This window comes from Halictus rubicundus, chromosome 9 (assembly GCF_050948215.1).
Source record: "Halictus rubicundus isolate RS-2024b chromosome 9, iyHalRubi1_principal, whole genome shotgun sequence".
Lineage (NCBI taxonomy): Eukaryota > Metazoa > Arthropoda > Insecta > Hymenoptera > Halictidae > Halictus > Halictus rubicundus.
In genome coordinates this window covers 4,945,188-4,969,449 of record NC_135157.1, presented here as the reverse complement: position 1 = coordinate 4,969,449, position 24,262 = coordinate 4,945,188, and the positions used below count along the sequence as shown (strand labels likewise).

The window sequence follows — 24,262 nt, the reverse complement described above, 5'->3', positions numbered from 1 at the left end:
AAATATAAAAGGTTTTTGGTAAAAACAGATAAATATGCTTGTATTATGAAAATCCGTGTTTAACACTACATCTACTGAGCACTAAGAGTGACCGTTTTACATTACTTTATAAACATAACAAGAATGTGTCTATCCAAATTATTAATCGTTTCTTAAATAATATATACCCAGAGAAATACATTTGTTGAATAATTCCTCAAGGATGCATCATTAAAATTTCAACAACTGTGAATTAAAAATAGTAGAATCCGTAATTTTTATGGGTCCCGTAAACCTAGAGTTAATTGGCAAGAAAATATTCTCTTAGAAACAAAACGTGGCGTTAAGCGTCGAGACGCGAAGAAAACTAATACATACATTACTTCAGGAGACTCGAACTTGACTATTATTTGTTCAACGAATGAGATAAGCCTGTAGTTTTTCAGTCTATCTCGAGCAAGTATTACTTTACGGAAAGACCTTATTTTAACTTATTTCATGACATGACAATTGTTGACTTAATTCCACCGATTTTGCAGAAACAGTCCATTGCGCGTCGCGTCAATGAACATGTTAGGGACAATGTACAAAACGAAAATCCGCGGATTCGAATGATCGGCAGGGAATAGCGAGGAGATAGATAGAGAGAACAAGAGAAAAAGCGAGAGAGACAGGGAGAGGGAGCGAGAAAGAACGGCCAAGCAGGAAAGCGGCCGCGGGGAAGAGTTGCCCCGCGTGAACCGCTTGAGGAGTAGGAGAAAGAGGAACGAGGGGAGGTCATCCCCTCTTTCGATGACCCTCTCTCTCCCCCACCAGGGCTCGTGTCGCGTGTCCTACCTCCCACTCCTCCTACCGCACGTACCGTACACCGACGGGAATCGGCGAAACGCGCACACGGAGACACGAACCGAGAGAGAGAGAGAGAGAGAGAAAAGGCGAGCGAGACGAAGAGACACACGAACACACGTGCACACGGTCGGAGCCGTAGAAGCGAGTCGATGTGCATCTGCAAACGGTTGCAGTTGGTGCGTGGTGTTCCACGGCCGGGTGGGACAAGGACGTCGGTGATGAGAGAGAAAGAAAAAAAAAGGGGAGGGTACTGTAGGTGGGTTAAGGGTGGAGGGGTGAAGAAAGAGGCGAAGAGTGGAGAGCAGAGCAGCATAGGGTAACCAGGACAGGGGAGGGGGAGAAGGAACATCGTACGTGTTTCGAGGTGCAGGCACGCACTCGTGTGTTGGCGGCCACACGTGTGGTGGAGAGAGAGACACACAGAGACCAGAAGAGAGGACGAGAGAAGAGACGAAGGAGAGAGAGGTGACTCTCCTCGGGGCTTTAGTTGCCGACTGTCCGCTACTACGCGCGGTGTTACGCCATCGTCATCGTTGTCCGTCTTTCTCTATCCTCTGCAGGCGGCGTTCGTCCTCCTTTTTCGTTCTTTCGTCCGCGTGTCTCTCTCACCTGTTGCAGCGCGTTTCTTTAATCCGCGATTTTTGGTGTCCCGCGCCGCGCCGGTCTGCCACGCGACGCCTCGTCTCGCCTCGTCTTCGAAACTCCCGCGAAAAATTGGATAACCCGCGGGGACCGATCGATCCTCGAACGAAAGAACGATATCCTGGAGATCCTCGAAGACGGATCCGCGTCGCGGATCAAGAATACACGGGGAACGCGATTTCGTTTCGCGAAACTACAGAGGATGTCTGTATAGAGCGGGAGACTGAAACACAGTGATCGATGAGATTGAAGCGGAGAAGGTCAAGGATATTGACAACAGGCGACAGCCAGCATCGTAAAATCTTCGTCGCGTCGGTGTTATGCCGCCAGTCAATAGAGTTCCGCGGTATTTGGTCGATCGCCCGCCTAAACCTACTGTGACACAGTGACCGATAATATTATGAGAACTGTGAAAGGGATAAGGAAACACCGTGGTAGCCTGTCGTAATTGGAGATCAACCGGCAATAGCGTGTTTGGATGATGAGGATCGATCGAGTGTAGCGAGGGAACCAATTCGTCAAACGTCGGCCATCTTCGAAGCTACCCTTAACGCGTGTGTCGGCGCAGGGCCAGCCGAATCATCAAGTCACGCGACTCCTCGACGGCCAAGACGAAATTCCTGAAGAGTGCTTGCGGGAACAAAAGACGCAAACAAGTTTCATGAAACGAGTGAAGTGGAGTGCTAGAAGTGACGTGTGCCTGGTCGAGCGCGTCCCTCGTCGCCACGATTGAACGACCGTCGACAAGCAGATCCACGCTGCCGTCTGCACGAGAGGTGAGAGCCGATCATTCTACTCGCGGACTCGAAAACTCACCCCTGCGACCATGATTTCTTCAAAACGGTCCTTAGATTCGGAGCAACGCGTCATGTTCACGTGACTTTCTATATGCATTATACTTGAGCCACCGGTGGCTCGCGTTGCTGTAATTATTCCCCACGTTAGCGGAACAACAGTACTATAAGATAATTATCGCCAGTAACAGCGGAGAGGGAAATATACAAAGGTCCATATTTTCTGATACTATGTATGAGGTTATGAGATGGAGAAACGGTTCTATATAATGAGGCACGCGGCCGCTTTTTTGGACAGTTTGTATGATCAGAGAGACGGATGGCATGCTCGCACAGTAAATTATCGAAACGGCCCACGCGGCACTCTCCGCGTTAATCAATCACTCCCCCTTAATTAACGCGTTATAAAATAATCGTAATGAAACCGGTGCTCGTCTGGAGACGTCGTTTCAGAGTCCGATAGAATCGTCGTAAATTCACGGTAACCGATGTCGTTGACGTGGCGAGCACCGTTGAATGCGTCAGTGGCTTATCTAGGCCGAGTATCAGAAGATGCGGCGTACTAATTGCTCCGAGACGGGGGTGGAACGCCGTGGCTCTAACGAGTAAAGTCGTCATTAAGACAAACGATTGTTTTGCTTATCGGGGATCGCTAATTACCGACGCGGTCATCGGTGATATCTCGCTTTCGATCGTCGATAGGTACTTACGCCCTCCCCCTCCCGCCATACCTTTGTTTTCCGTCCGGGTAATTAAATCACTCTTTGTTCTACTACATTCCGCGCAAAACCCCCCGCACGGCAGGACGGTGGCGCAACGTAAAACTGTCAGCGAGATAAGAGCGTTAACTTTACGACACCTTTCCGCAAAACTCATTCGGTTGAACGGGAAAAGAGAGGATAGGTTGGCGTACAGGGTATGAGGGGGCGGGAAAGGGGGGAGGAAGAAATAGAGACAGAAAATGCCTTTCGGGTGATATCATTCGCGGAGAACGTTCCACGGAGAGTTTAACGAGCAGCTATGAAAATATCTAATAAGCTACTGAGAAAATAATTAATACACGCGATGGTATTAATCGTGGCCCGATCGGGCCGGCAATTATATTTAAAGAATTACCGTTAAGTATTATCGTAAAATCGTAATCTACGGCCGATTCCCGGCTTTTCATTACCGTGAGTACAACGCGGAAACTTTCCACGGGGAGTGGTGAGAGCCGAACGAGTAAATCCATGGAGCCAGATAAAATTGTGTCCACGAGACACTGTATTAAACGGTCGCCAGTAAACTAACGATCGCGGCTTGTCCACGAAGAAATGTGAAAAAGGATAGGGACGACGACGATCACCCCACAATAGAAATATGCGTGCCAGAAGCCACGCGGTAATAATCTCACGTTCATAATTCACGTGCACGAGCGCGATTCGGCCGATTTCGTAACCCCCCGAGCACTGCAAATATTCGCGGAACGACGCGCGAACGAATCTGGTCGACGCGCCCCGCGAGATTCGACGATTTTCTTTCATAAACCGCGACTGCCGGCGTGTAAGTACAACAACAACACGCGTTACATGACCGCGAACAAGCTGAAACGAGGAAAACATTCTCTCTGCTCGCTCCGATACAAATGCCGCGCGGTTTCTTCGGGACTACGCCGGCCACGTGCTTTTATTCTCCTCCAAAATATAATTAGTACTCTCCATTGGCGATTCTATATTATTACCTTACCATTAATAAGTCCGATTAATTGGCCTATGCGGGTAATATGCGCGCGGTAATAAGCAGTTTCGTAAACACGGGTGGAAGAACCTACGGTAAACGAGTTAACCCTCGCATGACGGTGACTGGGTCGCTGGGAACCCTAACAATAACGTAGACGAAGAACACTGTGTTTAATGTGGGTCACGAGTTTGAAACTCCACTTTGGTGAACATTACAATTCAAATCATTGAAAGGCGTGTCGTTTAAACATTTTTGCTGATCTACAACGAGTCGTGGATGATTATTAGACTGCGGATTTTATGCGTTCATGGCAAAAGTGAGTAGGTGCATTTTGAAACAGAGGGATTAAAAGGATTTAAGAACATCAATGTATTATTTTTAACTTGTTAACATCATAAAAGTAAGGATCAAGTATCTATTTGGTCCCTGTTCCTTGCAATGTTTATTTTGCGTAAAAATCCACAGTTAAGTGATTATACTATCTTTTCGTATCGCAAAATAGACGGCCGGCTGAGATCGTCGAAATATAGAGACATCGGTTCATCAGCCGAATTTTGAAGATATTTGTAATATTTGGCACGATGACAGTATGAGTCATACCGAAGATTCGGAAACTGAAATGTCATTAGCTTGGTTAGTTAGTTAGTTCGCTTTGCCAAAAACTTTAAGTGGTGATAAATTTATGGTAACGCATAATGTTACCTATCAGGAGAGGTTACCAATCGACTTTCAATTTGGAAAGTTCTATTAACAAAGCGGACAAACTGATATTTTCGAAATTCATTGCAATTCTCTTTGACCTTATTTCTGGAGTTGTTTCATTATCACGATGAAGTCCCAATTTACTATTATGAACAGATTATTTTTCTAAGAAGACTATGACACGCAAACGGGGCCTAATCAGGGGAGTCAGCCTTCGCGAAAATAAATTGCTTAAAAATAAGAGGTATCATGTCTTCATACAGGTAGAAAATTTAGAAAATAACGCTCACGATGGCAGACCATTGGAGCAATTACTCTATGGAGTAGAATAGTCGTATGAAATCTATTTTACCGCACAGTGATTAAATAAATAAAATTGCCGATAGCTGTACGAGTCGGAAGTACTGTTTTTTGGTTACTCGAGTTGCCTCGACGAAGGTCGATCTTTTATATCGCAGACATCCTTGCAGACAGTTGTAACGGAATGAAAATAAATCGAGGGAACGGCGGTCAGCGACATTTTACGTACCGTCGCAAAGAAATTCCAGGTCCTGACACAGCTCGGTAGCATTGTAACCCCGGTTGGTATTCCAGCAGCATAGCAACTACTAGCGAACGGCGTGCCGGCAGCATTTATTACGATCTCGGTTATATGTAACGCATAGAATCGTCTCGCGTGCCCAAAGTCGTTCGCCGGGTTACGCACGCGCGTCTATGGTTTTCCATGCAAACCGGCGAAATTACGGCAGACCGACCGGCATCTAAAGCGAATAATTACCTCGAGAATGTGCCACTTTGAGGAAAAATTGGTTAATAACAGTCGTGTGTTGCGCCGGAACGCTGTTCCTCCAAGCACTTCCTGTTCCGATCGAAAGAAATCATTTTCGCCCGGCTCAAAGGGAACCAACGTTAGAAGGATGATCATTTCTTTTTTCCACGGTTCGATAAAAAAACCTGTCGGATGGTATATACGTATCGGCGACTTCCTGAAAATCTCGTGTTCTTGCGGCGTTCGAGTCGCGCAACCACTGTAATTACGGACCGCCGCCGCCGCCGCCGCTCGACGAATTTCCATCGGTCGCGTGCACGCGGTTTAAAAAAAAAAAAAAAAGAACGCGTGTTCTACCCTGAACGAAACCGTAAACACGGCGCCGCGCGATTAGACCGCGACCAACGGCACGGTCGTTCTTTCTCGCCGCGACCATTAAGCGTTCTTGAAATATTGACATTCGGTGACGAAGCGTAAACGCGCGGCCGGAATTTCCCCGGCAGCGTGTCATAAAGAAATTCCTCCTCGCTCGACGTAACCCCGGCGATGCTTCCTCTACCGGTAGTTTGATGCGGCTTGCTGAACGTGTCCGATCGTATATAGGGTGTTCGGTGATCGGTGACACGAATCTACAGCATCATGATTCCAGAATTCATTCGACGAATCGAGCCAATGCACGTGGAATACCGGCGGTAACTAGCGAAACACAATTCTTTGGGCATCTGAAGCACTGTGTTTGACAGAAGTTTGGAGATGTATGAAAATTTTGGTTTCTATGGGAACGAAGCTTTAATACGAATCTTATAACGCGTATGAAACGATGTGCTTGTAGCAAGGTTTCCATATAACATGACTCGATAGACTAGGAAAACCCTCGGAATTTCCTCGATTTGTATTACTTCCGAGTGTGTTTCGTAATTGTCAAATTTAAGCGGTTGTTGTTGAATGTTGCAGGGCTCGAATCCATTGAGATATTTGACACATACCTGACCGGCATTTTTTCACTGTTCTTTCTTAGATTTCTTAGTAAATCTAGTCTAACTAAAAGTAATGTCTGAATTCTTGAATGGCAAACTGTGAAACAGTGTGATGAAAACATTCATATTAAACGAGGGTAGTCGAAGCGTGATACGTCGTGCTGTCTGGAAAGCGTTTTATAATTAGAGGTGAACTAGTGCAATTTTTACACCGTGTCATATCGAAACTGTGTTTTTAGAATATCGTATAAAAAGAATATTGACTGTCCAGATTTTTCACTCCAAATTGACCCTTCGAGCGACTTCAAATGAAATCAGAATTTGCAAAAGGGTGAAACTGGCCCGTGTAAAGGTGAACTTCGGGGGCAAATTGGAAATCGTGTTAAAATATTGAATTTTCGCAACTGTCATCATTTCAGCGTGTTATATTGGAATCGTGTGTTCAGAATAAGAGGCTCGACCGTATCTCTTTGGACTCATATTTTCGATACAGAGGAACTGCCTCTTGGACCGTGTCACCGTTTATAGAACACCCTGTATATCCCTCGTACATCACTATGCTCGTCTGTTGCGTGCGCGAACTTGTTGGTTGTCGTGCGAGTGCGCGAACACGAGCGCAGCCCGACCCGGCCCGGCCCGCGTACCGAGTTACGTACGCTTGTCCCGCGTGTAAATAGCGCGCGAGGCTGCGACGCGTGTACGTGTACACGCGTACCCCTAGAGGAGACAGATGCATAGCGCGCACGCATTTACATCTCGACACGCGAGACCCCTCGGCTCTCTTTTCTCGTCGACTCGCGTCTGGCTCGATTCTACAATCAGCTTTGGCCCCTTTGTTCCGTCCTCGAGGATCGTCTTGCGTGGGTCATCGAGGTTCCCGAGGCGACGAAACCTTTTTGTGCCACAGAACCGCTGCGACTTCGATCGATCTCTGCGATCTCACTCTGCTCCCCAACTTATCGAAAATGGAAATATTTTTTCGCCGGCTAAAGTGCACCTCACTGTCAATAATCAAGTAGTCGGTGTATTACCGCGCACGCTGAACAACGTTAACTCGCGAACCACACTTTATTGGCACTGATTGGTAGCTAAGAGGGCGTTTATGGAATATCGAACGCGCCGCAGCTCGGTTCAAAAGGATGTAATGATAGCACACGGATTGTGTACATAGTGTTTTCTAACGGAAACGAGGCTAGATTTCCTGGTATCAAGAAAGTTAATCGTCACTGTCGGCGGGTAATATAATAGCGCTTAACGACCACTCCAGCGCTGTCTCGCATGATCTTCGGATAAAGGAGACGCGCTCGCGGCACGTGCGATAGGGCGGACTTGCAAATTTGATGATCCGGGAGCAGCTGCCCGTTCCCGAGAGAAGCCTCGACGAGAGAGCGTATCCTAGACATTTAAACCTAGATCCTCCTAGGGAGACGGAAGACGGCCGAGCAGGGGCAGACAGACAAACGGAACGAGAGATTGACAGGCGGAAGATCCTGGTTGTCCAAAAGATTACGACGCCGGTAGCACGTGCCCCATTCAAGACACCGCGGAGGGGAACAACCCACCCTCGTAACTTAACCTAACCTAATCCAACCTCCTTGCCGTGGCTATTCAGACCGTGACGAGGCAGGCTCCTTTGTGACCCAGGGTTCAATCTGAGAACGCGGCAATTCAGCCGTCTCTTCGTTTTCGTTCTTTTTCACCTTCCCCCAGCTTTCTCACTTTTTTATCGCGCCACGCATCAGGAAGTTATAACGTCTGCCCTTCAGGCTTCTGGCTTTTGATTCTCGAATTCAGACGGCCAATTAGATTGAAACGACGCGGCGAACGAGACGGAAGAACCGCGACACGGCTATTTTCAACCGATCCAGAAAATCCTCGGTTCGAACGATGACGCAGAGCAGAGGACATGGAGATATTGGATTACCTTCGAGGCTCGTCAGTGTTCTTGAAATGATTTCGTGTTTACACTTAATTCGTCGCACGTCGGAGGATGTTTAATTCACTGTGAGCACCAGAAAAAATTGGCCACGTCCTCGGCGCACGGTTTGCTAAACGGAACTCCCGAGGAAGTCCCCTCCATATTGGGCGCCGCATACTAACAGGGCAATTTGTCAGTGGCGAACGGTTCCGCGCTCCTTCGTCGACATAAATCACGGGAAGTTTCGGATAGTTAGGCCATTTACACGCCCTTCGGAGTCCACGGGACTCCATTTACGAGCGTTCTGCAAAGGAGTACGCCGGCGAGCACATTGGTTTTCGCAGTTCCTCTGACTTCTCCTTGGAAGGAGGCCCGGCATAGAGGAAGTATTGTCGAAGGTCCTGCCACCCGCCGATCCTGTTTGCCCCATTTAAGACCGACACAATGCGAACACGCCTCGAAAATGTAACGAACACCGATGACCATTGTCCGGTCGAAGTAGGCGCGCCCGAGTTCCTTCGGGAGCAAACGCGAAAGCAGAAGGAGGAAGAAAGGGATGGAGCCGGGGTTGGGGTCATTCTTGCGACCGTTTTGCCCGGAGGCGTGCGCTCAAAGGAATGACCATCTAATCTGTGTTACGAACCATCGTTTTCTTACTCGCAGCAGGCCTGTAATTTCTCTGATACGATTTCGAGAGCTTCGAATGGAAAAGTCTGCGCAAAAAACTCCAGTGTAATCACCAGCCGCGAATATCGCAGCAATTATAAGGTAACTTCTTATAGAACTTTCTAAGGAGGTTCCGTGATCGACCGTAATTATTCAATCGCGCACTGAATCGCGCAGAAAAATCGGTATAATATCAACGTGCGCAACGATAACGGTCCCTTGCCGCACTCCGTGGGTATTAACTTTACTCGTTTTCTCGGTTAATCGCGTAGGTCGAGTGCCATTCTAACGATGAACGGACCGTGAACTTCCGCGTGCCCGTTCGAAACTGCGTAAGATGTTATAACACGTCTGTTGTGCGGCGCGCTCCGCCTTTGGAAGCCACCGATAATAACATTTATTGGACGTTACCGCGCGTAATGCAACGGCAGAACAATTTACGTTCCCTTTTAATGCGTCGACTTCTTTTCAGGCTGTCTCGAATGGATCGCGAGACCTCTTTGAGAAGGGCGAGGAGAGCATTTTGTGCTGTCGCGCTGAAAGGGAAGCTCTCCGGTTGCGAAACCATCGAAACGATGCTGCGGGCGATCGTTAATAATAAGAGTGTATTATGAGCCGCGGAATCAGAGTGTAGCGTGCAATTACGTGTCAATTCCGTCAACGTATTTCGTCACGCTGCAGGACGCCATCGGTAACCAAAAAGGAACGGTCGTTCTTCTGCGCGTCTACCAAGAGTTGTATTTGTTGCTTTCTTTCCGGCGTTAGCCCCTGCCGAGGGCTTTCCTAGCTGCTCCATTGGCGTGGAAGTCTCTGATCGACTCGCGCGCAAAATATGATAAAACTCGGATAAATATCTTCGTTAATCGATATTTGAAGGGTCACCGTTTCCAGATCGCGATACATGTATGTCCACCGTGAGGATCGCGCTCGAAATCTCGGCGCGGCATCGCTCAAAGGGCCCCGCGGTCCCGAAGGTGCCCGCGAAGAAGTAACTTAATATAGCTCCCGCTCCATTATTCTTCCGAGCGAAAGAGAACAAATAGAGACACCACAGGGTTACATCGCACCCCCACGGCTTTCGTTATTCCCGCGCCATTGTTTCGCGGATACGCGCGCAACGCTGTCGAGAGTCTAAAAGGCGCGTATAGGCGCGTTCCACACACACGGAGAGCGGTACAAGGCAAGCTGCAACAGCGAACCTTGTCATAACGGTCGTCGACGAGGTTATGGGGAATACGGGCGACAGGACGGGCAGCCAGGCCATTATTGTATACGGACGACGATCTTTATGTAAGATCTTACACGGGGACCCATGGGGTCCTGCGGCGCACGCCCATGCCGTCGAGGGTGGCTGCGGTTTCACTATTTTTCTCCCTCTCCTGCTCCCTCCTTCGGAAGCACCTTTAATCTTTCTTCTCTCCATTTCTCTCTCTCTCTCTCTCTCTCTCTCTCTCTCTCGCTCTCCTCCCTTTTGCCGCCTCGTAAATCTCTTTAGGTGTTGAAACATTTGAAGGAAGGACGGGTTTTATGCCACGGGGTGGAACACGTCGAAAAGCAACGTTCGGTCTCTTTTGGACGGATAACGCTTCGTTTATTCGATATAACCACGTCGAATCGCCGCCGTTGCTTTACGAGCAACGAGACCACGCTCCACGGAGCTGTATTAACACTTTACCTGCTGTCAGGGCTTGAATGGTCATTTTTATGGTAACACGGTGAGCGAGGCGAGTTCTGTTTGAAGTTTTCTTTCACAGCAGAAGGTCTGCATAAAGTTTCTTCTGCGCGTTGATTTATTAATATTTGAGTAATGGTTTTACACCGGTACCATTGCTCGACAGGGAACGTTTGTAAATAACACATTCCGTCGAATATGTCCTGCATCTCTGTCACTATTAAAAATCGGTTAATTACGAGCGCTTCTCCAAAACGATGCGAACCTCGGTTTAAAAATGATAAATTAATTAAAGTCGAATAAAATTTTCCTGAAATTTCACCCGAAGGCAAACGTAATCAGAATGGAATTGCAATTTCCATTCTGGAAGCTTGGCGCGTAGGCTAGATTCGTTTAGTTCACGGGGAAATCGGCGACGGTAGGGGTCCCGCGAGCGAAAGCAGCAACAGGTGGCAAAGAATAGGAGACGCGAACGTGCGTGGAAACCAGTTGCGTTCCAACGAGTCCTTTCTCTTCATCTCCATCGATCTCTTCCAGGATTCGGTTCGTTCGCCCCGGTGAATTACGATTGCTCTGCTCCCGTCGAGCGCCGCTACGCTGTCGCACGGAGCAACGGACGACTCGGCGAGCAACTTGTTCGCCGTTGTTGCCGTCCGAAATCGTTAAAGAAAAACGAGTCGGTCCGTCGTAAAAAGCCGAGATCAATCATGCGACCAGTGACCTGCCGATCTTTTACGAGCGACCGTTCCTCTCGCTCACAATCTTCAGGTTTGACAATTGACACGATCTTCGGTCATTAACGATCTTGTAACTACACGTCCCCCCTCGACCCGGATACTTGTGCCTTCTTTTTGAACGGTACCGATAATCCCGTCGAGACTTCCACCGTCCGTCCCGAGAATACCGCGAGAAGAGATTCATTAATTGGCTCCTCTTCGAGAAGAAAATGTTAACGGCGGCACCGGCACGGCCGCGCGACCACTTGTTAGCCGTCGCGTGTACAAACACGGTCGGGTTGTGGTAGTGGCGATAGGTTGGTAGGGGCAAACCCTAATGAGGATCCCCTACCATGGGCTGCCGACCGACCGACCGACCGACCGACCGACCGACCGACCGCCGCAAAGTAAATGAGCAGGTGCCTCTGGTATGCGCCCCGCCTACGCTTTCCACTTGTTCTTGTCTTCTACACAGGTTGCCCGAGCCTCTTCCTTTTTTTTTTCCCCCACCTCGGCACCAGCCAGCGGATAGCATCGCGGAAAAGTGGTTCTTGATATACTACTAAAGTCGGCCGGGGCTACGACAAATTATTCTTATATACATTCCCGCCGATCCGATGGGTCAGCCGAGCCGATCACATTAGCGTGTATTAGGTACAGCTAGTGTCATAATTTAGGATTAATTTCACGTGTCTTCGTTAGCGACCCGCGTTTGTGTTTGCGATACTCCAGGACAAGATTTCTCGGCAGTGTTGGTTAATCCGACGCTCGTTCCACGAATTCTACGTGCTCGCGCGCGGACGATTAGAACTTGATTTTCAACTTAGTAGCATCGGAGCCGGTAGGCGACCGCATCAATGGAGGACGGGCTTGTAAGGATAACGCAATGGCCATCCGCATGACTGATGCTGGTATTATATATTTGCACGTCCACCCGTCCCCGGTCGTTAGTCTTCTCAACCTTGGAGAAAGACCTTCTCAAGGTAAGTAGACATCGCGACACGACCAGCTATATCTGGAAGAGAGTTCTCAGAGCTAGACTACTCTTCTAGGGTATATACGCGGCCGTGAAGTAGCCTCCGAGACAGAGCAAACCCGCGCGCTTTTTAGAATTGCTTGGCGCTGTTGCGTGTCCACGCATGAACGTGCGGACGCACCGCGTGGTGTTTGCTTAAAATCTTGACGCACAGTCCACTGATTTGTTTTCCCATTTCCAGGGACGGGGCAACTCGTGAACCGACGTATTAGGTCGTCCAAATGCGTCGTTTCTATGCGGGGAATCGTGGGGTAAAATTTGTACGGTATTTTCCGAGCTATTTCATTCAGTTTTACGATTTCACTTTTGTTGTCCGTGGGTTATTACACCAAATCTGTACTTTGCAAGAACTTTTACAAACTTTGCAAGAATCAATAAATATTTACTTCGATACTGCAGCCGAATAACGGTTCTATTATCCGGACACTCGTGTCCCGCAGATCAGTTCGGATAATCGCAGTTCTACTCGATCGTATACCAAACGAGTAAATATGATCCAAATTGCGTCGTGTTTGGTGCCGTTTCAATCAGAAAAATTTCATAAATATGTGGATAAAAGTTTAGTTAAATACAAGTAAATAACTTCAATTAGTTATTTATAATGTTCCTGTTTTTACATAAAAATAATAGTGTATATACAAATATATAATATACTGTATATATAAATAATGTTCCTGTTCTACTATACCTGATTTCAGACTTGCTTAGACTCTTTCTCTTCTATTTTCTGCCAGAAATACGAATATGTAATGTCTAACTCGCACAGAGCATGTGTGAAATGTAGATGAATATTTAACAAAATGTTAAACACTAAGGAAAAATGAAACCCTTTTAACTCTAAGATTATCTGCTTCTCTAAGAATACGTTTTTCAGACGAGTAAATTGGAAAAATCTGTCGACAAATAAATTGATAATTCGTACGGTTCCTCAACGAAATTGTCCCAGATGAATTTTTTGACCGAGGGTCCAAAATCATCGAAACTGTCTCAGGACGAGACAGAGTCCGTTCCTGTTAGTTTTCCTGGAGGAGAGTCATCGTCCGTCCTTCGTCGATCTCGCACCATCGTGCTCTTTCGTGCCTGGTCTCGCTTCAGAGAAGGACGGACCTACGTCCTACGGACCTCGTTCGTCGCGGTATGTAAATACGTGGAACGAGAAGGCTCCTCATCTCGGACGACCGACCGCGGTGTATCGTATCGTATTCTGCCGCCATTTGTCTTCGCGATCCAGGATTACGTTACCACGATGATACACGATGACATTTATTTTGGGATTTGTACGGGTCGCCGTGGCCCTTTTCTCCGCGCTGTATCCTATGCGAACGAGTCTTTCGTCGGTCTGCCTACGCGTCTCTTCCATAATAACCCCGAATATCTTCTCAAAGTTTCACCGTTATCATAAAACTGCGCCGTTCAACATAATTAGGCGATCAACCGATTCAAACCGGCTGGTTTTCAAAATCGGATTTACCGTGCGTCATGCTGTTTTGAACGAGGGTAACCTGGTCAAGTCGAAGATACTTTATTGCTCAAAATAGAGATTATTCAGAGTTTATTGAGGAAAATTCTTAATAGAATACCCTTCGTACTGCTATGATGATCGTGTCGGGGACACTGGTGACTTTCGCCCAAGTTCCTTACGTAAACATCCGGCGATGGAAAGATCGATCGAGCCCCGCGATCAGAAGTTGAACAATCGCGCGCGAAGATTGTGTAAACGCAGATGCTGTTAAGAAGCCACCCCAGCTTCCAAGATACGGAATAAAAAGGGAGCACGTGGCGGAGATCAAACAGCTGGATCATCTCGTGCGTGCGTGCCTTTAGGTAAGGATCTTTTTCTTGCGGAAAAGGTGGGTACGCGCTCGACCCAGGTGCAACCTCGGAAACCCTGGAAGGCGTGCGTGACAATGCGTGTACGCGCGTGTGGGATTCGTCGTGACATAGAAGTCGCTCGGAAGAAAGGGAAAGTACGGCTTCTTTTTGAACGGTAGATAACGTTCCTCTCCTGTCCACACCGCAACGAAAACACTACCGCCTGATTTTGAGCAAACGCATCAACATACGACCGCCACTCCAGGATATCAGAAATGAAACTTGCACTGTCGTTTATTTGCACACCATGATGCCTAGGATTAGGCTAACACAGGAACTTACAATTTCGGTACTCAAGCAGTTGGTTATTAGTGCCTGCTCCACTTCTCAGAATTGTGTACCTGAAAGATAAGAAAAATTGCAGCATTGCATGCATACGTTTCCCCAACACTACAGAAGAAATTCCCGTCAAAATTCTATCGTATTTGGCAGGGGAATCTATACCACTGAATTTACCTAGTTTTCATCCCTTAACACGTCAGATTTGTTAACAACTGTTGTAAGATGCTACGCGATTGCGACCCAGTAATTTGTAATCGTTTCCTCAGAGCCGTTGTGAACAAAGTGTATTAACGTTCACAGTCGGAGGGGGAAAGAGAGCGATATTCCGTACGTTAATACAGGAATGCGTTGTTAATACATCGTAAACGGGCTGCGTAACACTTAAAAGGAAGTAGACGATCGTTGAATATATTCATGGCACACGAGCTCCTAAAATAAATCGACTGGAGTATTCTGCATTTTACGGTTCTTCCGCGTAGCGTTGAGCCCGACGAAGAGCGGCGTGCCGGTTCTTCCGCTGAAGAAAAAAAGAAAAAGAAAGAAGGTAAACAGCGAGCGTCTAGAAAAAATTCAAATGGTCGACCGGCCACTTAGCGAGTACTCTCGGCATAGTGGACACGTGTCTAAAGCGTGGCTGGAGCCTCGACCACGTGTCAATATCTCAAGGGACGTTTGTTTACGAAAGTCATACAGGAGGCGAGACGCGTTCGACATTTTTATCGGAGGCGTCGGGAAAAAAGCGTGGTCGTGCACTTACTACGCCTACCGGATGCACTGTCTCAACTAGGGTTCCGAATTGAAAGGTGTACGCTCGAATATTACTCTTAGGCATCGAGAATCCATGGATGCAGTTTAGTAAAATCGTAAAGGAAAAGCATGATAAATTGCTGCGGCAATAAAGGAGTTTCGAGAAATCAGAGAAAACATTCTAAACTAGAATGTGAATCGTTCGATACAAATATTTAAATATTTACAGAACTGCGCAAAAATAGTGCATATTTCTGCGTCACTTTCCGTTGTTGCTGTCGTTTTTCCCAGAAACACGGTCGATACCGCTCGACCTTTTCGAATTGAATTTGAAAAAGGAAACGCGGTCACGTGTGCAGGGCGCACACTTGTTGCGCGCACGCAAAGAGACGTGTCAGACGGGCAAAAATGGACGTCGCGCAGATGACACGCAAGAACGCACGACGAGTCTGGAGAGATCGTCGAGTTCCGGTTGATTCCTGGGATTCGCAGCAGCATCCGGACGCGGTTCGCTCCTTATCGAAGAGCTTTTGCGCGCGCAAGCACGCACCCCGGGCGCGTGGGCAGGCCCGAGCGTAGAAACCAGTAAGAAAACTTCCCTCTCTGTCCTCTCTCTTCGTGTTCTCTTCCGGCGACCGAATCCGGTGCGGTTCTCTTTCTCTGTCCCGCTTATCGGTTACCTTGCCGGTAAAAACAGCACGAGGTGGTCGGTCGCGCGAACAGGGGTAGGGGGATAGGCGTGGTTCGATTCTCGTAGGTGCACTCCGTAACGATAGTGTTCGTGCGCCCACCTCGCGCCTACTGAGCTCGGTTAGGTCGGCGATCGCACGAAGAGGGGCGAGTCTCGCCGAGGATTGTCGACGGTGGGGGTAGCCGGCACGGGCTGCGCAGTGGGGAGAGAAGGGGAATTAAGGTTCGCACACACGAAAATCGGTGGGGACGCGGCCTGCGCACGTGTAGAGAGCGAGAACGCGAGAGAGAGGGGCGAAGGGAGCCGAGCACGGCCGAAGGTGAAACCCGCGAGTCGCCGTAGCCTCGCAGTCGGCGCGAGACCGCGCTACTGGAAGGGTCGGTGTGCTGTCGTAGATGTGAATGTACGCAACGCCTCTCTCAGATACTCTCTTTCCACCACTCTCGCACGCAGTCACCTCACCCGCGCGAGACAACCAACAACAAAATAAAGATCGTTTGACGACAGCGAGGCTGTTTAGAGAAAACGAGCGTGTCAAGAAGAGACGACGTGTGGCCTGCGCGAACCACGCTTTCCCGCTCGGACGAGAGAGAAAGAGAGAGAGAGAGAGAGAGAGAGAGAAACACGGTTTTTTTTTAATTGTCAGCTCGTACCACGAAGGAGACAGACGCGTACCGCACATGCGTCGAGGATCATCTCTGCACGCGATCACAGTCGGAACACTTGTCGATCGCTGTGGAATCGTTTATCGATTCGATACCGACAACGGGGAGAAGCAGCGGTGTGATCGGAAGAGAAAAAGCACACGATCGGTGGGACACCGACGGGACCGAAGAAGTCTGTGATTTCGATGTGCCTGGTTCTAATGTAGATTTACGAAACGTATCGGTTCGCAACGTGTTTGTGTACGGGGCTCGCAAACAGAACTGGTGAAGCAGGAGCAGTGCGTTCTCACGAACGTGTGTGTTCACCGTGAAACGAGTAAAGGATACGCTCTTTGTGACGTTGAGACCGTCGAGGGAACTTTGTTGTTCGTAGTGCCATTTTCTACGACGGTAGAAAAGAGATTCGGTAGTGAGAGACAAAAAGAGGTTCTGTGACGTATCTGCTGCTGCACGTTGGAGATTACGAGGAGGGCGAAATCGAGAAGGAGGAGGAGGAGCAGGAGGAGGGAGGAAGTCGCGGCGTGTATAGTGTGTGATATATTCGATCGGCATCGATCACAGGATTTGTTGGTGTTGATTGTTGTTTAATAGTAATCGTAATATTATCTCTCCGGTTGTGTTGCCGTCCGTGGACGAAACTCGTTGCGACGCGACGGCTCGGAGACGATCGCTGCTCTGTGATAACGAACGATACTCGACTAAGTAAGTTTTTAGTGCCTGCCACTGTGATTCGTGACATTATTGCCGTCGGAAGTTACCTCGAAAGCGTCATCAAGACAGCTTTAAGTGTCATACGCTGGAAGGAGTTGAGTTTCGCGAGCATCGGATGCGCGGCCGCCTTTAACGACCACCGGGTAAGCCATTAAAAGGCGACTTTCTTTTGCCTCGTAACGTTCACGTGTGTCGGCCCGCCGCGCCGCGTTCGGTTCGAGAGATGTACGCGTTATCTACGAGTCGAGTGCTCCCCGTCTGCCGGTATTACTCGAAGTCTGTTCAGTTTGCAATTATCAGCACCGATCCGTATCGATCGTATTTACCGCGAGACCACCGTGTTGTTTCCCGTATCGTTTTCCACGTCGACTTCGAAAAGTCAATGTTCCCTGTCCACGACGCCCGCGCATGCTCGTTTCAATCCTCGAATTTTGAATCGGGAAACATTCCCCTCGGTGTCACGAATTTTGTAGTAAATATATTATATTTTTGCGGTGTTTAATAATGTTGCTTACGCTTTGAATAATGTGATCAATCTTGCAAATACGGTGGGAGGATAATGCACATATATTCGTTAATATACAGCGAAACATAGCTAGGCTTTAAACCTATATATAGAACACAATACAGCGGTTCAAACGGGGAAAATGAAAAACATAAATGTAAAAATTAGGAGAAACTCATTTTTTAAAAATTTTTATACAGTTTATAAATTTAACGAACGTGAAATGTGTTTGTATAATAAAGTCATAAGCAATTGTACAGATTTGAAAGGGGGATATCATCGTTTTCACGGGGGAAGACGGGAGTAGTTTATTCATTTGCTGGAAGCGAAGAACTTGAAAATATACGGGGTGATCGGTAACTGAGCTGAAACGGGAGTGATTCTACATGGAAACGTAAGTGGAAAATGTAGAGTACAATTTTTTCGTAAGAGGCTTTGTGTTCGAGAAAATCCGCTTTGAAAATCCGCCAAGTTCGTGTGCTTAAAATTTGTAAGTAGAACCGGTAGGTCATGAACAGACATGTCAGACGATGCCTATTCAGTGGCACGCGTGTTCGCCGAATATTCAAACTCTGTTTTCTTACGCATAAAGTATCGTATGCAAAAAATGTCCTGTAGACTTTCGAATCACTTTCTTACGTAGAATAATCACCCTTTTTTCGGTCGTGCCACCGGTCATTCTGTATATTAATTTGGCGATTAAAATTTGTTGGTGGAGAACGACGTTGCGATAATGATCGAACGGCCTAAAAGCTCCATTTTTCTCACGTTTACTGGACACCGGAGTGCATTCATAATCCGTGTCACACAATTCTGCACCTATCGTCGCGTGCGAGGGCGGTTTAGTACCGTGAGCCCCGAGATCATTGAAGCGTCGCGGCGCTAAGCGTCGGAAGTAGAGCGGATGCGCGCGTTAGGGTGGACGCGTGTGATCGTCTCTTTTCACGCTCGACCTTTTCCCTTCTACGACGTCGTAACAAATTTATAAACTCGTCCGATATTATCGTCGACAGATCAAATTGAAACCTCTGCGCGTCGAACGTTCTGCTGTCGCGATTCCATTCATGGTTTCAAAAGAACTATTCGTCCAACTCTTTCCGCGTCGAACTAGATATATTTAGGTCAATTATAATTTTCTTTTTTAACCCCTTGCACTACAATTTATTTTATGATTACAATGATTAGAACTTCAGTAACTTCATTAAAATTTATATTTATTGTATAACCACGTGTTCCGCAGTTGCTAAATATTGCCTACGATAAAAAAAAAGGGAATTAATAATATACATATTTAGAAAATTCTGTTGAAAGTCTTCATCACGAGTTTGACTCGATATTATGACAGTTTTCGCATTTGAAAGAATTCAATTTTGGAGTTGTCGTTTGCAGGACGTTGTTTTCTTGAATGCAATGTCACGATTATTCGAGAACGAAGTGATTATAAACATGAAGAAACCTATTGAGGCTTTAAATGTGACATGCTCCTACTCAAGTCAATATTTTGTGGCACCACGTTCACATAAAAAATTGTTGCGACTAGCTCAGATGATTCACCATTCGATATTAGCAGCAGTGAAACCAATACCGAATGAGAAAACATCGAAGCAGTTGTCAGTATTCAGATATGCAGTATTCATTGTATCACTTTTATGAAACAGCGAATGTGGTGCATCGTACATAATTTACTGGCGACCTACATACACTTTTCGTGTATACGATTGTATCGGTAGACCTTGAAGTCACAGCTAATAGGTTCAATTTGATCAAAAGGGCGCGCATTGATTAAAACGATTGTTGCTTAGATCCTTTTGCTAACGCGAATTTATGACTGTAGAACTTTATTTAACATAGTTAAATCTTTTGCATTTGGCAGATTAATTCAATTATTAAATTATACAACAGCGAGATAAAGTCGATTATACTGAAGTGATTTAACCCTTTGCTGACAAGAACGGTGTACGAAATCGTATACGATAGGGAACACTCGATGAGACAGAACGATGTACCAAAGATCTAACTTGAATGAATGAAAAAATGTGTTTAATGAGAATTTGATATTATGTTAGAATAATAATTTTTGACCGCCTAGGTGGCAGTCTTTGTCTGCAAAGGGTTGAATTGGATTCGGAAGATAGAAAGAAAATAGGTAATTCGAATTTCGTGGAAGCACGATTGAAGAATGAAATAGTTCATTGAACGCAAATTTCGTTTTCAAAAGCTTGTGTAGTTCGGTGACGATAGTCGTTGTCGACATGGCCTGCAATTTCTCGATCCATTGCTTTCAAACTTTTTAACAGGCGCACTCGGAAAATCTCTGTCGCTCCAACCTGCTGCGTCACGTGCGAGGGTGGCTTAATGTCGGAAGTGGAGCGAACACGCGCGTCAGACCAGCCACGTAGAACGATCTGCTACGACCAATCTCTTTTACGCGTGTCCCTTCACGGCTCGTGACTTTGATGCGCGTGCTAGGCATGACGTGCGCGTGCTAATCCTTTGTGTTGATGTTGCCAACGTATACGAGCATCGCGCGTGACCGTTCGACTAAAAATTCCCTCGCGTAAACGAATTTCCCGCGCGTCGCAGAACAGACCTAAATTTCTTCCTTCTCTTCACTCCATTCCCGTCGCGTTCCCTATTCATTTCGTCCTCTCACAGTATAACGAAACATCATCAGCATGACTATTCATCTTTCCGAAGAATGACCAAATTTTGACCCGTTTGATTCTTCTACGTCGGTTCAACACAGTTCCCCAAAAACGCACGTACCATCACAATAAAAATATTTCCTATTTCCACATTCTCCGATCGCCTATAGTTGAACGATTCGAACAAGGAAGAAAATTCCGATCGATTCACCGCGTTTACCGAGACAATTAAACCTTAACCCTTAACTGGATTGAAGGCCCACTGGAACTGGGATTTTGATGTACCCCAATCTATAGAAATGGTGCAATAATCGGAATAAGAATAGGAACAGGCAGAATATAGGTAGAGTAGTCAGGGTAGGGATGGGTGAGTCGAAGAGGGAAGGGGAGAGAGAGGGAGAGAGAGAGAGAATTAATGCATGGATAAGATAGTTATTTTTTGTATTCATAGGTTATTGTAAACCGAGTCCAATTCTTGGCCGTAAGGCTGAATAAAGCAATATTATTATTATTATTATTATTATGTACCCCAATCTATTTCCTTTGCGTAGTAAAATTTCGATAAAACCAAGAGCTCCTAGTGGCACTATTAACATTTTATTTTCGAGACGTATAGTTAAATGATCATTGGAGAAATTCTGTGGGCTCCGAAGCTCTGCCTCGATGCATTGTGGAACGAGTGAATATCGAAAGCTGCTTCCGAAACTGCCATCTTTTTTCCACGTTCGTTAGAATTTAATTGTAGCTATTATCGTATCGTGAATCATTTCCGCCAGTCGGGGCGATTGTTAATCGAATGCCAGGCCGCAAATTGCTGATGGTATCGAGGTAAGCGCGTCGCGGTCAAAGGGTTAAAGGGGAAGTACCGATGGAATCGATGTTCGTCAACAGAAGCGATACAATGAGGTATGTACACCAACCTCGGCGTTCCCGAGCGCCGCGCCGCCCGCCCAGGGTTCATTGTCGCCTTCGGCAAGGAACGTGTGTAAGCCAGTCGTGCGAACCTCTATTGTCTTAATCGGCCGAACGTACGGCGATAAGCGAAGAAGTCGGTGGCGGCGTCGCCGGTCGGCCGTGCGGGAAAAAGAGACGGCGTCAGAGAGTGCACCGGGTGTCAGGTGTCACGGCTGTCCGGTTTCGTTTGCAAGCACGCCGAGCAACAAAAACACTTCTTGTCGATCGGTCTCCGGTGATCTTCCAGGTGGTTCCATCTGCGTGCGCTCGTGGAGCGCCGCGAGGAAATATCGTTTTTGCCTGTTGACTTCGCAAAACGCGCCGCATCGAACATGCTTATTCCCACTGTATGCGTGCGCGTGTGTGTGTGTGTGTGTGTGTGTGTTTTTTTTCGGTTGCATACCGGGAATCGTTGCATCGTCGATAAGTGTATCAAGGAGCACAGGGGGGAAGGAGAGACAGGCAGGATTGCGCGACAGAGAGAGCGTTTTGCGTGCGACAACGTGCACGTTTGACCTATGCGACAGGCGTGACTAGACGTCGAGCACGTTTCCATTGGTCTAATAGTCTCGTCGGATAGGCTGATCGCCACCTCGTCTCACGCAACTATGCGCTGCACCGACCGTTCGCGCGGTTTCCACCACCGGTTGCATAATTCGCGATCTTTTTCACGGAGGTCGCGAAAGCGAAAAAGATCCCGGAGCACCGCCCATCGAGTGACTTGTCATTCGTCGATCCGTATCTCTGCCGCGCGTGGACGATTTATCGTGCTTTATGCACATATTCGCGCCCGCCGTCGTTGCAGCGCCACGCCGCGCCGGTCGCCGAGCGTGCAAACGCGGTTGCACCGCGTTGCACCGCGTTGCACACTCGCTCGCTCGCTCGCGCGCGCCGCATGCGGGCAGCTGCATCAAGACCAGGGCCGCCCCGCGCATAATGATACATTGCGCCGGACATGAAAGTTATAAGCTTTAATTCGAGGCTCGCGCGATTCACCGTGCGGTGACCGTATATCGATCGCCAATTTGCTATGCAGATCCAAGGCCTTTCGGTGCTGCGCTCCTTGACGCAGCCCCTGCAATCTTGCCCCCTTCTACTCCGCCACCTTTGCCACCCTTTTGCTGCCGTTCTCGCGGGTCGTCTTACTCTCACCACGGACCGGGGACAGCCGCCGTACAGAAATAGAATAAGCGAGGATTAAAGTACGCGCTATCTGCTCGATAAGATTATATGCAGCGAGAGGACCCAAACACGATTACACACGTGGTTTGTATTCTTCTTTCCTGGCCGTCAATGCCGAACCTATACCAGCCAGCTTCGCTATTACATGGTACACGGCTCGCCAGAGTATCAAGCTATTAGCTGGAGCATAAGCATTTGACCCCATAATGGTACACATTCGTGAACAGACGAACGAACTCGGTGACCCGGAGGTGTAGTGCACTTGCCAGCTCTATAGTATCGTCTTGCAATTTTGGAGCAGATACAAGGGTCGTGTCGACCCTGTGCTCCTTGATTTGAAATTTCGCCGTTTCTAAGCTGAAATGGATTATCCCCTCAGCGGGACTCGGAAATGGCCGGTCTATAATAGCGTTCGGCGAAAGCTCTCCGGCTTCATTAATTCCCTCCTGCCGTTCGATGATCGAAACGGACCACACTGTAACTCCCGTAAATCCGTTCTCCGGGTTTCCAGCGCGGTGGGTTCGCGTGGTGTCGATAAATCGATCCACGGCTGATTGAACCGGAACCACGGAGGAGAGATGTACATACACGTCTTCCTCGGCGCGGTTGCCGCAAACCCACGCGAGCACGAGGCAAGAAACGGAAAGAGAGGACGGAGGGGAACGCGTTTGGACCGGTATCATCGGGCTCTCGGTGCCGATTCGTTCGTGCGGGATGTTCGAACATGAGCAATCTCTTGTGGCACGGCGCCGCAATTAGGAAATCCATTTGGCGTAATTGCGCGAACGATCGCGCTCGCCGGTAGCTCGCCGGGCTCCGCAGCTACCGCGCTTAATCAAACGCCCGTAGTCATCCAGTTGGCCATTTACCTATACCTATAGACACCGATATCAGGGGGGCCTGCCACGCCACCGACCACGCCGCGTACCTGCTCGCCTCGGCACCAGCAGCCACCACGCCACCAATACACTCGGTCCCGAGATACGCATCGAGCTTCTTCACCGTGTGATCCAATCGCCGATTCGATGAGATCGAGTCCTGTATCTGCGCCTTTCTCGTTCCGCACAGCCAATCGACGATCCGTGCTCCGCGAAGGACAGAGACGATAACAAAGATGACGGTATTGATCGTTGACGATCGTAATGGCCTCCGATTAACGATTTAACGATCCACGGCCGATACTCGGCGAATAAATTGTAAGCCAGACTCCTCGCGGTGGGAGACGGACCTGACGCGACGCCGCGCCGGCAACTGGATCGAGTGTGATGCGGCTCTACAATAAACTTTCCTGCTTCTCGAGAGGAAATTATTATTCGGCTCGGAAGTAACTCTTTCGTCTGTGCCGGTGGTTGCTCACTCTTGAAGGTGACCTCGAGCTCTCCTAAAAGTGTCCATTGTCACCTGTCAAGAATAATGCGATTAAGCTTTAATTACTGTCGCGTTCGTTATTTCTTTTTTTTTTTATTATAGAAAAACTCATATGAGATTTATTTCAACATGATGAAGAATACAATAGAAAGATTAGAAACGAGAGAAAAACTTTTACAGAAAAGAGAACTGAAGGTACAT

General features: G+C 47.8%; 1 protein-coding gene and 1 long non-coding RNA gene across 2 annotated transcripts in view; both read left to right on the top strand.

Annotated features, from left to right (window-relative positions):
- The first annotated feature begins 1,603 nt into the window (after nt 1-1,603).
- The window catches only part of LOC143356914 (uncharacterized), a 167,971-nt gene continuing 145,312 nt past the window's right edge, over nt 1,604-24,262 (top strand). Inside the window, exon 1 of the long non-coding RNA XR_013082746.1 lies at nt 1,604-2,246. This is a non-coding gene — a long non-coding RNA (uncharacterized LOC143356914). The remainder of the gene's footprint in view (nt 2,247-24,262) is intronic.
- The window catches only part of Klu (zinc finger protein klumpfuss), a 63,662-nt gene continuing 56,818 nt past the window's right edge, over nt 17,419-24,262 (top strand). The window contains exon 1 of the mRNA XM_076792962.1: nt 17,419-17,550. The gene's annotated coding sequence lies outside the window, so the exon portion shown is untranslated. The remainder of the gene's footprint in view (nt 17,551-24,262) is intronic.